This window comes from Struthio camelus, chromosome 8, assembly GCF_040807025.1.
Source record: "Struthio camelus isolate bStrCam1 chromosome 8, bStrCam1.hap1, whole genome shotgun sequence".
Classification (NCBI taxonomy): domain Eukaryota; kingdom Metazoa; phylum Chordata; class Aves; order Struthioniformes; family Struthionidae; genus Struthio; species Struthio camelus.
In genome coordinates this window covers 11,738,002-11,753,000 of record NC_090949.1, presented here as the reverse complement: position 1 = coordinate 11,753,000, position 14,999 = coordinate 11,738,002, and the positions used below count along the sequence as shown (strand labels likewise).

The 14,999-nt window shown below is 36.1% G+C and overlaps 1 protein-coding gene across 1 annotated transcript in view; it reads right to left on the bottom strand.

Moving 5' to 3' along the window:
• CRB1 (crumbs cell polarity complex component 1) overlaps positions 1-14,999 on the bottom strand; it is a 166,212-nt gene that overhangs the window by 150,297 nt on the left and 916 nt on the right. Inside the window, exon 2 of the mRNA XM_068952099.1 lies at positions 5,004-5,058. The gene's annotated coding sequence lies outside the window, so the exon portion shown is untranslated. The remainder of the gene's footprint in view (positions 1-5,003; positions 5,059-14,999) is intronic.

Below are 14,999 nucleotides of genomic sequence, written 5' to 3'. Positions count from 1 at the left end.
TGAGCATTACAGTGTGAACATGAAAATATTATTCTGCCTTCTGGGAATTCTTCTGCTGGAATAAATTATGCACTTGAGTTCAGAACTGATTATCTACTTTAAGTGTGTTATTATTTAAGTTTGCTAATATATATGTTGCTTAGAAGTGCAACATTTTCCATTATAATTTTGAATAATTTAAAAATTGGTTTTGTAGAATTAGTCTCCATTAACAGGAGTGTGATACGTTTCTCTATGACGGTTATAACTGCTGATTAAATTAATTTACTAGACCCTTACTAGAGAAACACTGGGTAATAATCTAGAAGTAAAGTTTAAAACTGAGGAATAAGGCATACTTCAATCAATTCTTAGTTGGAAGATATCTTATCTGAAGATTTTCAGATTCAATACACCAGTTAAGTGAAAAAAAAAATTAGAATTTTCATAAATATAGAGCCAAAATGCTTGATATGAAAGACAAAATTTGCAGTTCTGAAAAACATATGCTAAGTACTAAAATGAAGCAGTCACAACTATTAAATCTGCCAGTTGTTCTGAAAACTACAAAGATTTGTAAAGTCTGTGTTCTGAGCAAATCAGTCCTCAAACATGAAGACATGCTACCAATCCAAGATTATATCATGTAAATGTCAGTGTTGGTATTTGAGCCAAATAGTGTGCCAAGTAACTGTGTGGTTATTATAGTGCATATAGCAAACGTATGAACACATCATAGTTCTTTTGAAAGTTCCTAAAAAGTGAATTGCTTTCAGGATAGCGAGAAGATAAATTTTTCTCCAGAAGAACTGCTTTTCCACCACCTCTGAAACTTAGCTCTGCATTTCAGTACTTCAAATATTTCTTCCTCCTCACAACCTATTCCAGGATTTAATGGGGATCATATTAAATTAACTCACCACACACTGCCCTAATTCCAATTTAAGACAGGAGTGGATTTGAATTTATGTAGCACTGATACCTCATAAATATCATTTTTACACAGTGGAACATAATATCTAAATGTAATTTGGGCACTGCCTCAGGACAGCTTAGCTGTGATGAAATTCTGCAGTCAGATAAGTCAGAGGCTATGCCATTTGGCCAGAGGAGAAGAGTTTGTGTTTTTCCTTGCCATTTTCTTTCATATAAGTGCTGCCCATTTTTGTTCTGACTTCTCCTTTGCAATAATTACCGAGCTGTATGGTGTCATACTATACCAGTCAGTGTTACGTTTTCTAAAATTCTTTACTGCCTTTCTGGCCAACAAACGTCAATATATAACATCTTTTGTTTCCTGATATAAGCATTGTTTTTAACTTTCAGATAACAGCAGAACTAATTAATCATGCACCATCTGCCTCTCACTGCTAAGGATGTTGTTTCCTAATTGCTTGGTGTTGCTCCAATTTAAAGTGTAATTTTTATTGACATCATCCTATTCCTTCTAGGTCAAATACAAATATAGGTGATTTTCTTAAGTAATTGGTATTTCTTTTCCAGTCTATATAATGTTATAGCATTTATAATATAAATGATAAAATGAACAGAAAATAAAGCAGTAAAAAAATTCATAAAAGTAATTGAAGTGGAAGATGCGAGTTCAAAAAGTGTTTGTTGCTTAAGCAACCTTAAGGTTTTTTTTAATGGACCCTTTTTGTTTACTGGCAATTAAAACGTTAGCAACTTGCATGTGCTATTAGCCAGCAGCAGGTGGATGATTTCATGAAAGAGTGGAAAGAGACTGAGATGAAAATAATATTGCTTACAGAGGTTGTAGATATTCAAAACACAACCGGACAAGGTCCTGGGCAACGTGTTTTAATTGGACCTGCTTTGAGCAGGAGGTTGGACTAGAGACCTCTGGACGTCCATTCCCACCTACATGATTCTGTGGTCCTGTGAACAGAGTATTAGGTTTTCTGCACAAGCTCTAGCCTATTTCTGTTCAGTTCCCAGTTTGATATGTCAAATGCTGAAAGCTTTATAATATGGTGCTAGGGTCTTTGGCTTTTCTTGTTAGCATTCAGTAGTGTACCTTGTCTATGTCTTCTATTAATCACTTGCAGAATTTTGTAACAGATGTGTATCGCTGTTCGGCATCGGTAGAATTTCATTTTAGGAGAAACCCATGGAGCATAAGGGATAGACTCTGAGCCAATGAAAATTTTGTCTGAATAAAGAAATTGGACTCACCCTCTCCGCATTTAATGTATGTAATAAATACATTTCCTTTGAAGTGTTTCAGTGCCTCTAAAGATATGGTTTGGTTATAGAAGTTTCAGTATTAGTAAAGTCCTCTCTCCAAACAGGCACAATGTTCTAAATAGTTTTCTTATTAGAGAAAAATAAAATAAGACTAAATTATTCAGGTGTTGGCTTAAGAAGACAGATCACATAATGCAATCAGTACTGCATGCTCTGCAATAAAGCAGCAGAGGTCCTCCTTGTGCGGCAGAGATATCTGGAATTTTTCAGAAAGAATATAATGCAACATTAGCTGCATTTCTATAATACTTTTCATACTCAAGGTATCATGGAATACTTTATAGTCATTGAACATCTTCAAACTACTACCAGACCAATAAGTGAATAAATAAATAAAAGATGCAGAGCGTACAGAGAACTTTAGTCTCTGCACAGGAGACGATTTTAGGACAGCTTTAGTGAAGAAAGTGGAAAACGGAGGTCATTTATAAAATGATGATAGCAAAAATACATTTGAATGCTATGCAGACTATCTAAGATTTTATAACGGAATATAAGACATACTACATACCGTATATTTTCTAAAAATCTCTGACTCTCTTACAAATAACTCATTCAGCTTCTTAGCACATTTGAACCTAGTAGCTGTTATGGTATCTATTTTACTAACACGTAGAAGGAGGTATTAAGAGACAGTAACAAGTTCTGCACCAATTCTGCTGATGACAATAGAGTTGTGGTAAGGTGTGAATCAGGGTAGGCTGTTGCCATTGATAACTGATCCAAAGTCACTCAGGTCTGACAGCCCTGGGGCACTCTAACCATTAGGAGACATCTTTTCCTATGCACTCATGGAATTTTGGAGATATGGGCTAGTTTACTCATGCAAGCTGTCATGCTGAACTCAGAAAAATAGATCAGGAAAGATCAAGAAAGCTCATATGAGTAAGATGAGCAGGACTTGATCTGTATCGTTGTAGCTATGGCTAAGTTATGTCATGGCAGGCTAATTTTAAATTACATATTTCTAAGAGAATAGCAGTGGAATGATATTTTATTTACTTCCATGAAATGTGGATAACCTTTGAACTTAAGATCAAGTATAGATATTGTCCTCATGGTTTTGGCATTAAAATACATTTCTTGAGTATTTATTGAAAACTCCAGATGATGGAGTTTGCTAGAGCTGAGCAAAAGCACACTCCCTGGTCATGATGCTTGTAGCCTATTTACTAAACAGTTCATAGCTAGCATTATTTCTAGCACGTAGTTCTTTGAGTTACTATGAATGGACAAACCAACGTGAATAAGGGCTGGCTAGGCAGCCCTGTGGATGAAAAGTTGTATTGCAACAGGAAGCTGTTTACCTCACTCACAGAACTGCTACAGATCTATTCACGCATTTAATCATGTACTTGCAACAAGAGAAATTGTATATGCATTGATTTCACACAACATTAGTAGTTAGCTGTCTATAAGACACTGGAAATTCCCTTGTCCCACGTTTTTCCATAGATAAAGAATTTATGATTATGTTTAACTTACGTTATTCTCTAAATACTATTCCCTTTGACTTTCCTTTTCTTATTAGTATGTACAATTCTTACCCCCCTTGCTTTGCTCTTTTTTTCTTCTTTAACCTGAGTAGCACTTCAGAGCAGAACATTCATTTTCAGAAGACTCAGACAGAACACAAGCTTTCAGTTCTGCCAATGTGCAGATTATAAATGGATTTATGAAATTAAAGGGCTGTATTTGAAAATGTTCAGTTATTTTGTAAAATCTGCCAAGTTTATTGCTTCCTTAAACATTCTTTGAAATTATGAGCATGTTATTGCTCCTCTATGTAGCTATTTTCCTGCCAAGTAGTAAGGGATTTCTGTCCACTAACCTAAGACAAAGGTTTAACAAAAGTTTAATTACAGAAGCGTCATACTGATTCACTCAGATACACCTTCTTTTAGATATGACAGAAAGGATGGGAGAGATAACCCAGCCTTTGCCTTTAACTATATTTTCAGCTATATGAATTTCAAGCAGTGTTTGCTAGCACATTGTACTTGCTCATGGTCAGTTACTAGTTAAGGTGCATGCTGTTCAAATTGTTGCATTTCCAGAAGGGAGTTTAAGCTGTTTGGTTTTTAACATATGAAGTCTCTCCTGAGTATTTCACACTTAGGTAGGGAAAACAAAGTGACTCTGTAAGGTACTATAGGATTCCCCTGGGACCTGCAGAATGCAATAGCATGTGATTCACTTATTCTCATCTTTGATGATTTTTTGCACAAAGGACATGCTTTTATTGTATAGTGTGTGGTTGATATCAGCAGGGAAGCAATCCCATTGCCAAAGATGAATGCTAGGTCAGGCCTTGTCAATGCAGATGAAAATTTGCAATTAGTATTCTGTATCTTGCTCCTAATGAACCATCTAATCAGGAGGTTTCTGTCTGTACCAATCATCTTCATATGAGTGTCAAGGTTACAGGAGTGCTTGACAAAATGAGGCAAATGTGTTTTTACAAAAGCATTGAAATATTAAATGCTAAATGGGTTGTAAATTTACTTTTTACCTCTATGCATTCCACTTCAGCAAAGTAATGATGTGCTAACAGACTTGCATATCTTCTTCTAAATCACTTCTTTCTTTCTTTCAGAGTGAGGTAATTCAAACAACAAAACAGAAAGTCTTAAAACTGTTAAGTACTGGAATTACACTGAAAAACCCCTCTGTCGCAAAGGAGATAATTAGATAGGCAAGCAATATTTTCAAAGGTATTTGGAAGAGATTTGAGCTAATATGTTACATAGTTTTACCTGATCAATGCTAAATGTTTTCAAAAGGAATTCAAACTCGAACCACATCAGGCAACTGCATAGAGGAGGAGAAAAAGGAAGAATCAGGAAGATAGGATTTTCATCAATAACCAAAACCACTTGATTTTAACACAAACTGTACTTGTAAACACCGTGCTTTAGGTAAATACTGTGATTATCCCATGGACAGGACAGTATGGCAAATATCATATGGAGAGGTTTGGAAGGAGATGCTTATAAGAATTTTAGGTTTAGGAAATATCCTTTGTTGAGAATACTGAGGAACTACTTGCTTTCCTAGGCGGAGAACAGAGATGGGGGCCAGGAAACCAATTATTTTCCTAGTTCTGCCTCACTCTCCTTACAGGTGAGGCAAGCCGTATTTGTTTTCAACAATAAATCATTCTGAGGCCCTGCAATGTGCAATGGAAATGCAACACAGTACTCATCAAAAAGTAATACTTGAAACAGGAAAATAGAGAAGCTTCTATAATTTTTCCTGATCTCTAATATCCCTTATAATTTTTCCCTTTTCCTTATTCTGCCTTCATATTGGCTATTTGTGACAAGATTTTAAAAAGCATCTGATGATTTGGGGCTGTTTAATTTGTGGGTTTCCAGTTGCAGGACATGACTTTCAGAAAGCGCGAAGCAAAAATTCCCTGCAGGCGTCTCTGAAGTGTCTCAGCATGGGTCCTGGCAACTACTAAATTCCTGATGGAAATCTTGGCCTCTGTGTTAAAGTACTGGATAATATTACAGGACCTGGAACAATAGATAATGCTAAGTGCCCCAAAGGGATATCAGGTTCATGTTAAGTATTGGTTAAGACAGCATTCATCTTAATGCCAATGCATTTCGTATATGCCACAATTTTTTACCAAACTAAAATCTGAAAGATTGTCAGTTTGAATTATTTTGTTCACAAGGTAAAATGATGTATTCTGGCTTCCAAACTTGTGTTGATTGAGAATATTGCACACCTATTTTATTTGCTGGGGGTGATACTGACTTTAGTGCAGGTGCCATATATGATGAGATGATACCACTGTGTTCCCATGCCAGTAAAAGGAAAATATCCTCTTGATGGAGATGGCATTGCTTAATCTCTAAGTGCCATGTGAGGAGGGGGAAACAGTGGATGTTACTGTTATAGTTGATTTATACCGTGGTAGTATACAGGGGCCCCTTAAATCACCAAGCAGTTTGTTGCTGAATTCAGTGGCTTAAATGCATCTTAAATTTTGGAGGGGAGCATGCTCGGATCTTTGCACATGGCTTAATTCCACACAATGCTTTCTATTTTGTTGAGTATCACTGGGGTTTTTTTTAGTAAAGCACGGCATTTTACAGCAACTTCCTCCAATGCTATGAAAGCATGGGTGAAGATGATTGTTGTACATAGGCAGCTGCTGAGAAGTCTTTTATTTTGTACTAACATTTGAACTTTAGCACCTGTGTTCACCAAACTCTATTTGGCAGGCCTCAGACTTCTAAATCTGATCCTAAGCCCCTGAGTTACTTGGGTACCATTAAAAAATGGGATAGCTAAGCTAGTATTTCTAAGGTAGTTACAGCTATGCTGGTTGTGGTTCACCGATAGCGGCAATCACGATCACAGATGTATCATTTTGATATCAGAAACTACATCTTTAATACCTTGATTATACCCAGGCTGTTTTGTTCCATCCAGAAGCAGCTATAAAAATAGAGAGGTTAACAGCAGCGGACTATTGTGAAGAAGTCGTCACAACTGCCACCATCTGAAGGCCTTTATGTGCTCCAGGGGGTCCTCATGCCTAGCAGGGTAAGATTTCCTCACAGCTTTCAACTGGGCTCAGAACTGAGGGAACTAGGGGGGAAAAGGACCATTTGTGGCCTCTTTGGCACGTATATAACATGTATGGCATTATGTGAGAACAACTCATGTATTCAAAGAACAGCAAAGGCTAAGCACTTTCAAAAATGTATCCCTGAACGTTGCTAAATTGTAGAAAAGAAATGTGGTCTTAAGACACAGGCTATGCTTGAACAGCTCACAGTTTTCTTAAATAAGATTAATCAGAGTGAGTTAAACAGAATCTGGCAGCCTCTGTCTACTGAAGAGTGGATCAAACACAAATCATGTTAACCTTGACCACCCCTACTCCTGCAGCAGCAAAGTCAGACTTCCATATGAATTTAATGAAATGGATTAATATAACATGGCCTTATATAACACTCTCTTCAATAAGATCAGAAATCAGTAACCCAAAGTAAATCATTATATTAAATTTCATTTTGCCATGATAATCACAGTCTACTAACTGATCAAGAAAGGAAACTGATTTTCTGAAGACTGTGCATGCAGAACTTACTGTATATGCTGTTTATTACATCAGGAGCTCTAGAAACAACGAAACTAAAAGACTGCACTCTTTGCAGTCACTTAATACGATTCTGTAAGAATCTGGCATTTATTTAGGACTGTATCTTTCTATGCATCTGAAGCCCCACTGATTCTGAAACTAGGTGTTGCGTTTGTAAGTCAAGACAGGAAAGTAATATTTATATCTGGCCAAACTTATGCAAATCTGACAAGTCTCTGGCAATGATAAGAGAAAAATTTATCTACTCAAATCTATCATGAACATAAAGTAAGCACAATTGTTTCAGACTGCATGACAACTGCAACTGTGAGAACTGTTTCTTGAAAACTGAGTAGGAATATGAGGTGAGATGGTAGTCCATTTTAACAATCTAGTCTTTAAAGTGGAGCTGACCAGGAATTTTTGGAGCCTTTTAGAAGGAAAAAGGCTATTTATTTTTTAACTACCTTTTATTTCAAAATTGTTGGAAAATTGTTTTGACAATTTTAAATTAAAAAATATAACCTTCTAGCTTGAAATTATTTTTCCTTTGGAAAAGTAAGGTAATTTTTCAAGTGTTTTTAAAAGGCTGAAACCTAAATTAAGATTCATCCAACCAAATCTTTCAACTAATCCAAGGCACATTTTGTATAAAATATTTTCAAGGTAATAAACAAATCTTAAAGATTTCAATCTTTGGTTTGGTTTGGCAAAAGGAAAGTATTTTCAGAGGAGAGAAAAACATTCTCACTCCCAGATTCATTTTGAAGTCTCTTCTCCTTACCTTGATTCAAATAAAATGTACTAGTGTAAGTAGAATTTAAAAATGCTCATACAAGGAAAGGCAATAGCAGATTTTCAGTATAGATAGGCATCCAAGCATCTGTTAGCCCTTTCACCACTACACTGAACAGTCTCAGAGCATCCACAGTTGTTCTGCCTGAGATCAGTGAAGTTGCATTACTGTTAATGAATGGAAATGTTTCACAAAATCCTATTGTAGAAGAAGATATGAGTGAAAATAATTACTCCAAAAGGAAAGTCAGCCTTTCGTTTAGAAGCGTTGCACGTGCTGTATGACTCTTCCCTAATAAAATTAATTTAAGAACTGATCTCCCCTTCAGCTATTTTTACTGAAAAAGTATACACCTTTCCAAAATGACATAATATTAATCTTGGTAAAATAACTAAACACAGCAATGGACCCTGGTACAGCTGACGATAACCTAAGAAATCACTGAAATAGGTTTAGCTCCAGCAAGGCCCCAGGCAGCTAGTTGTTTTTGTTCATTTGTTTTTAATTCAAGGAGGTGAGATGATTGTTACAGGATTATTCCAGTGCTACGCTTTGGAATGACTACAGAAGACATAATCTTGGTATTGCATTTATACTGACATTTTACTAGCTCAGTTGACATTTAATTGCTATTATGGTTTTTATTTCGGTATGTATTAGTTTTAAATAACTTCTCTGTAAAGATTTCTTGTACAAGCTCCTCTGCTGGCCATTTATGCATACTGCATCACTAGCTAGGCAGAATTAACTCTGAATTTTTGGTTATTTTAGTTAAACACCTTTCTTCCATGCTGTGCACTTGCACAATCCATATTCTAACTACCACTTTTTCTGACTGCAAGCAAATTTGTCTTGCCTCACATCTTTAATAGCAGCATTAAAGCATAATTAATTTCCTTGTAATCTGCCTCGATATCAGAATCTAATTATATTTTCTTGTGAAAATTTTGTAATTACCATTCAAATATAATTAAGAAATCAGATAATGAGTGTCACCCAAGATAAAAGATGGTCTTGAAATTCTCACTTGTGCTGTAGTGATGCTTCAGAAATAGATATAATGCTCCTGCTTTCATTATGCCGTGTTTTTTTCTTGTACATAGCAGAGTAATACAAGACATAAGCTTCACAACTGCAGCCTTTCCACCTGATTGTAAGTAAACTGGCAATGCATCATCAAGTATGTAAATTGTGCTCAGACTAACGAACAATGACAGGAAAAAAATGCTCATATAACCCTGAAACATCCTACAGCTTTTACAAGAGGGTGTCTTTGGGAAAAAAAAGTTATTGTAAAAAATAAATAAATGTACCTATTAACTATATAATTTAAAAGAAATAACACCCACAAATTATATGGATAGTGATTAAGGACAGCACAGAATAGCATTTCGATCTCCTCTGCTTTGAAACACCATGCCTTTCAAACAGAGAGATGAATTTTGATTGCCTAACAACTGTAACCATGTGTAGGTTCATCACAATGGAAAGAAGAAGAGCTCTGAAAAGCCTTGATAAAAAATACTGAGCTGGTAGGCCTATCTGACTGCATTTTACTTCTTGCTGTTGTTATAACAGCAAGAATGCTATCAGATTAAAGGTTTAAAAGGTGTTGGTAATTTGTCAGCTTCATGTGGTCGTCTTCTAAAAAATACCATTTCTGGCTTCCTAATTTTTTATACCATTCAGAAACTTCTCTGTATAATACTGTGTTTATAAAACCAACATGTCAGTCTGTGTTTGTTTCTTGTAAGCAAAAAATCCTGAGCACAATGTACACAAACATTTCTGTAAACATATACATATATATATCTGCATTTTAACCTATTAGCCAAACTCTATTTTCTTCTGGGCAATGTAAGTGTTCCAGAAGCACCTGACTATCTGTTACATCCAGTTTAAGTTGCCATAAATTGGCTGTGATAGCATAACAAAGGTGCTAAGTTATGTTATCGTATAGCAAAGACCTTTTCTGACTCTGCAAAGGAATTCAGGTATGTAGAAGTGTATAAAAGATCTGTATTGTGGAAAGGAATAAGGAAATGGCTTTCTGGTAACAAAAGTTCTGTTTTACATGTAATTCAAGAAGGTGTTTATGTCCATGCATAAATAATCTAGTCGCATTACTCTATACTCTAAACAAGCTACACTGAGTAACAGATGAATGGTAACTTAGTTCAGGTGGAACTTTGTTTTAACATAGATGGACTGCTTATAGTATTAAAGAAGTCCCTAAGTAGGCCTAATATAAGCTTGGTAATTCAAAAAGTGAGCTAGCCAGGTGAGTACCTCTACCTTGTATCATCCTGAGCAATGCATTCCTTAAGACTAGGGAGGGCCATGACTAGGCACTAAACTGAACAAGAATTGACCTTGGCAGACACTGAAGTGCCTTCAGCTTTGCCAAATCCTTACAGTGAATTACCCAACTTCTCAGTAGATCTGTCTAATACTATGTCAAATGTGCTCTTAAGTTTCAAAGTAATGTAAGAGTTGAAAACTCTCTGTCCTTGTAAGGGTACTAGATAAAATGCCTACGTCCTTAAGTATCAATACAAAGCCTTCACCTGAGGCCTCTCATAACAGAACTCCTAATGTTCATGTCTTCTTTTTATGCAAAATGCAACTGCTTTTCTTAGGGGGAAAAAACAGTGAATGTCTGTGGAAAGGCTGGAGAGAGAGAGACTAGAAAGGCTCTTGTATCCTGTGACCCAACAAATAGAACCAGGTCTGACTGTAATAAAACTCCAATTACCTAACTCTAAGGGAGGATAGCTGGCATTTCTCTCTACCCAATGATTTAATTGGGCCTGTCAGCCAGAGATAATTGGTTTCTGGTTGACTGAAAAAAGTGACAATGACATCAACTCTCTGCTACCCTTCATTATTGAAATTCTTGCTTATTTTAACAGGGCTTGAGCACACAGTGCACTCCTGTAGTATTTACAGGTCTCTTGTGCAGTGCAGTGGAAATGCAGCAATGTAAGACAAAGAGAAACCATTTCAAGCTGTTTATCCCATGTGTTTTCAGAACAGAAGGATTTTTGAGAGCCAAGATTATATCTGTACAGGAAAGTCTGGTTTTGCTTTTTTTTTTTTTAACCAGAAATGTTATAATATTGTTGCAGTCATGACAGTCTAAGGCTATAAATGAAGCAAGGTTTACAGGGAGAGGCAACATCTTTTATTAATCCAACTGATATAGCTGGAAAAATAACGATTTTGGGCACATGAACCCTTCTTCAGGTCTTGTCTCAAGGAGGATTTTTGGCCCAAAGCTTGTCTGTTTTTTCCACATATGTCATCTGAACTAATAAAAGATATTGTATTTCTCCCTAAGTCTTGCCTTGATTATAGCAGAATGCTTCTTTGATACTAATGGTCTAGATCATAAAAGGTTTAATTCTCCCTGTTGAAAGCGCAGTCCAAAAGAACAGAAATTGGTGTAAATCCCTGTTTCTTCTTTACACAACTTCAGGCAAGGGTGTAGCCTTAATTTTCAGTGATTGTGTAACACTGCTTGAGATTTTACATCAGCAGAGAGGAAGACAAGGTACTTCTTCCACTATGAATCTCCTCCTTCATTCAGCTTTCGGCTTACCCCCTCCCTTCCCATAGGCTGCAGAACACTAGTGAAACAGGTGGAGCAAGGCATAAATGACAGCACAACAAGCACTGGCAGGAATGTATTAGGAGGGGCTTCTCCAGCTGGTATATTTGCAAAGTGCAAAGGGAATGCAGGGCACCCAAGAGTCTACCTATGGTTTTGAATCCAGTGGTTTAGCATTCAGTGTTCCAACAGGTTGACATTAGGTTATCTCAGTTCTGCGGTTCTTTATTTTTATTCAATCCATACTAGCTGACAGCACACACAAGGGGACAAAGATCCTCTCTTCAGCAGAAACTGGAGAGAGCCCAAATAGAAGTACTGTGTTTGTCCTTCCCTGGGTTACACTTCTTGGATGGAGTGAGGTAGGCCAATACAGTGAGACTGAATCTGACCTGCTTCTCTACACATTTCAGTTGCACTTTAGAGCAGAGAGAAGAGGACACCCTTGATCAACAGGATTCAGGTGCCAAACATCTATAATAGTATGACAAGGCTCCAATTGGTTAGTGCTCCACAAAGAACTGAACTGAGGAACCGAGGTGGTCTTTTCATGGTCTATTTGAAAGAATTTCTTGGCAATGGTTCCAGCTATGGACTCTAATTCAACACTGTTGGCTAGAAAACTTGTTGAAGTCTCTAGACAATCTTATAACCCTTTCACTTCCCAGCCTAATTTAAAACACTTGTGTGTATGTGGTGACGAGCAATAAAAAACAGAAAAATCTCAGAACAGAGGAAGTACAGGCTTTGTGGGTTCCTCCCCAGATCCCTCCCATCACTGCTACATGGAAGAAAGCACACATCTGGGATACAAAATGTATGAATAACAACGTGGGTCATCTTTCAGCAGTGTCATACAGAGTGGCCAAAGTGAAGGTTGCTGTTTAGAAGGGGATCTGACTGTTTACAGGATTAGATTTATAGCTGGGTACTTACTGTGAACAGCTGTTACAGAATATTTGGGGAATAAATGGGACTTATTCTGCCAGATCCTTAAATTTGCATGCTATTTTTTTGTAACTTAATTTCTATTTGGTTGGCAGCTGCATGCTTACAATCAGAGATGATACTCTATCTGCTTATTGCCTACACTGTATTTGATTCAAAGATGTGTCATTTCTAGTTTTGTTATAACTTAGAAGTGAAAATTTTGAGCTGGAGAACAAGTATTTCAAGATGAAATCACCTTCTCCTCTGCATAAAGCTGTCTCTTCTTAATTTCCAATACTTCAAGAATGCTTGTTTAATAAATATATTATTAATACATTTATTATTTTCTTGGACACTATCTTAAGAGCTACATTTGTAAATTATGTAAGGTCTCATACAGATGAGCAAGTGCTTCTTTGCTTTGACTTTTGACAAGTGTTTAAAAAATATTAGAAAATGGCTTTATTTTCAGGAATGTTGCATTTATTTTAATTTGGTGATAACTGCAAAGACAGCCACAGAGATTTTTACAATCTATAAATAACATCCCTCCGCAAACCACAGTACATAGGGTTAAAACAATTTATTACCTATTCTAAATGTTTAGGACAATTCTGGGAAGTGACAGTCAGCCACAGAAAATAGTGCTCTCCTTATTCACATTATGATTAGTATGACTAGGACAAATAACTCCGTGGATATTACACTACAAACGTTCAAACAGTTTATGCTGTTTCTCTTTACCTAACATAAAATCAACCCTCTTATCTGACCTATGCGACAGATATTCTAGTAACAGTGGTGATAAAAGTTAGCATGAGTAACTCTAGGCACAATAAGGATAATTACAGTTAAATTTGGCCTGTACCACTTTAACTACAAAAGAATTAACTCTGAAAGAACCATAATGACCGGAGAGTTCAAGGGCATTTTGCTTCCAGTGGATAATTATTGTAGCAATGCCACCATGGTATGGATCATTTAGCATTGAATAATTTTTCTTTGAACTAAATCCTTCATGTGACATAAAACAGAAAGTAAGTCTTGGGCAAAAGGAAAAAAAGTGTTATCTAGGCTTGTGTTAAGCCAAAATGCCTGCTGAACTTGTACACTTTGGCAATTAGGACAGAGACCATAGTCTCATCAATGCTTTGTAGACAGCTGAGAACACAAAAAGTACTCAACGTAGAGTAAAGAATACTAGCAACAAATAACTAAAAAATTGGATAGGAAGAAAAAGCAAAACCAAAACAAAAAAACCCCAAATGGTATGGTCAAACAACTTGATTTTAATTCTTAAATTGGAACGGTGAGAAAATCATGACGTTAGGCCAAAGTCCATTTCCTAACGCAGATATGCAACTTCTATTTTCTTTAACTGAGGAGAGTTTGGATGCCAATTCTGCATTCTTCTGATGCTGTTGGAAGAAATTATGTCCAAAATATTTTTGGGTACGCACAATTCTTCAGTTATCTATGTCTTTCTGACTGAATTTTTCCATGCTAGGGAACAGGTCTGAAAATTATTGTCTAAAGCGATGTAGCAGTTACAGCCTGAAAAACACCTGAATCTCACTCTGGTATGCAATCACAACTCAGCAAATCTCAGTCCTTGCTCCACAAAACAGCTTCCTTGCTTGGTCACACCTGCTGTCAAAATGGTTCTCATCAAGATTTTATTTTCCTTATATATTTCACTCATTGAAACTCTTAAAGCACATATATTTATGTTTTCAAACTGATCATATTTGCTATGGAAACAATAAGACCTAAGAAGTCAGTTACCCGGCTAAATGCTATTTTCACAAAAGTACTGTTCAGAGTACAGTGAAATGTAAAGTTCAGTGTAAAATGCATATTGCATTGCTCTCAAAACTCACTTTTTTCCCTTTCCCGTGTAAAACTAAAATATTACAGAAACTTATTTTTACAGTTCATGTAAAGCTTAACTATGATTTTATAGAAATGAACGTTGGACAGGCACAAGCAACATTCTAAAACAGCAGATGCCCAAAGGAAATTAGATTTTGTCTTCTGTACAAGCAAAAGCATATTAATATTGATTGTTCTATTATTCCTTAATGATGCTATTGCTATTTTTTCACTTCAGTAGACGTGATAATAAATGAAAGTACTGACGCTATTTAAAATGTTATCTGAAATACTTAACTGAATCTTAGAATATTTGATTTTACTTAGTGTTACAATGAAAAATGAAGTTAATATGAAATAACTGTAGACTTCAATTAAAATTTGTAAGAGGCAGCGAGTACAGACAGTACAGTAGTATTCATGAGGTGATAAATGTTTTG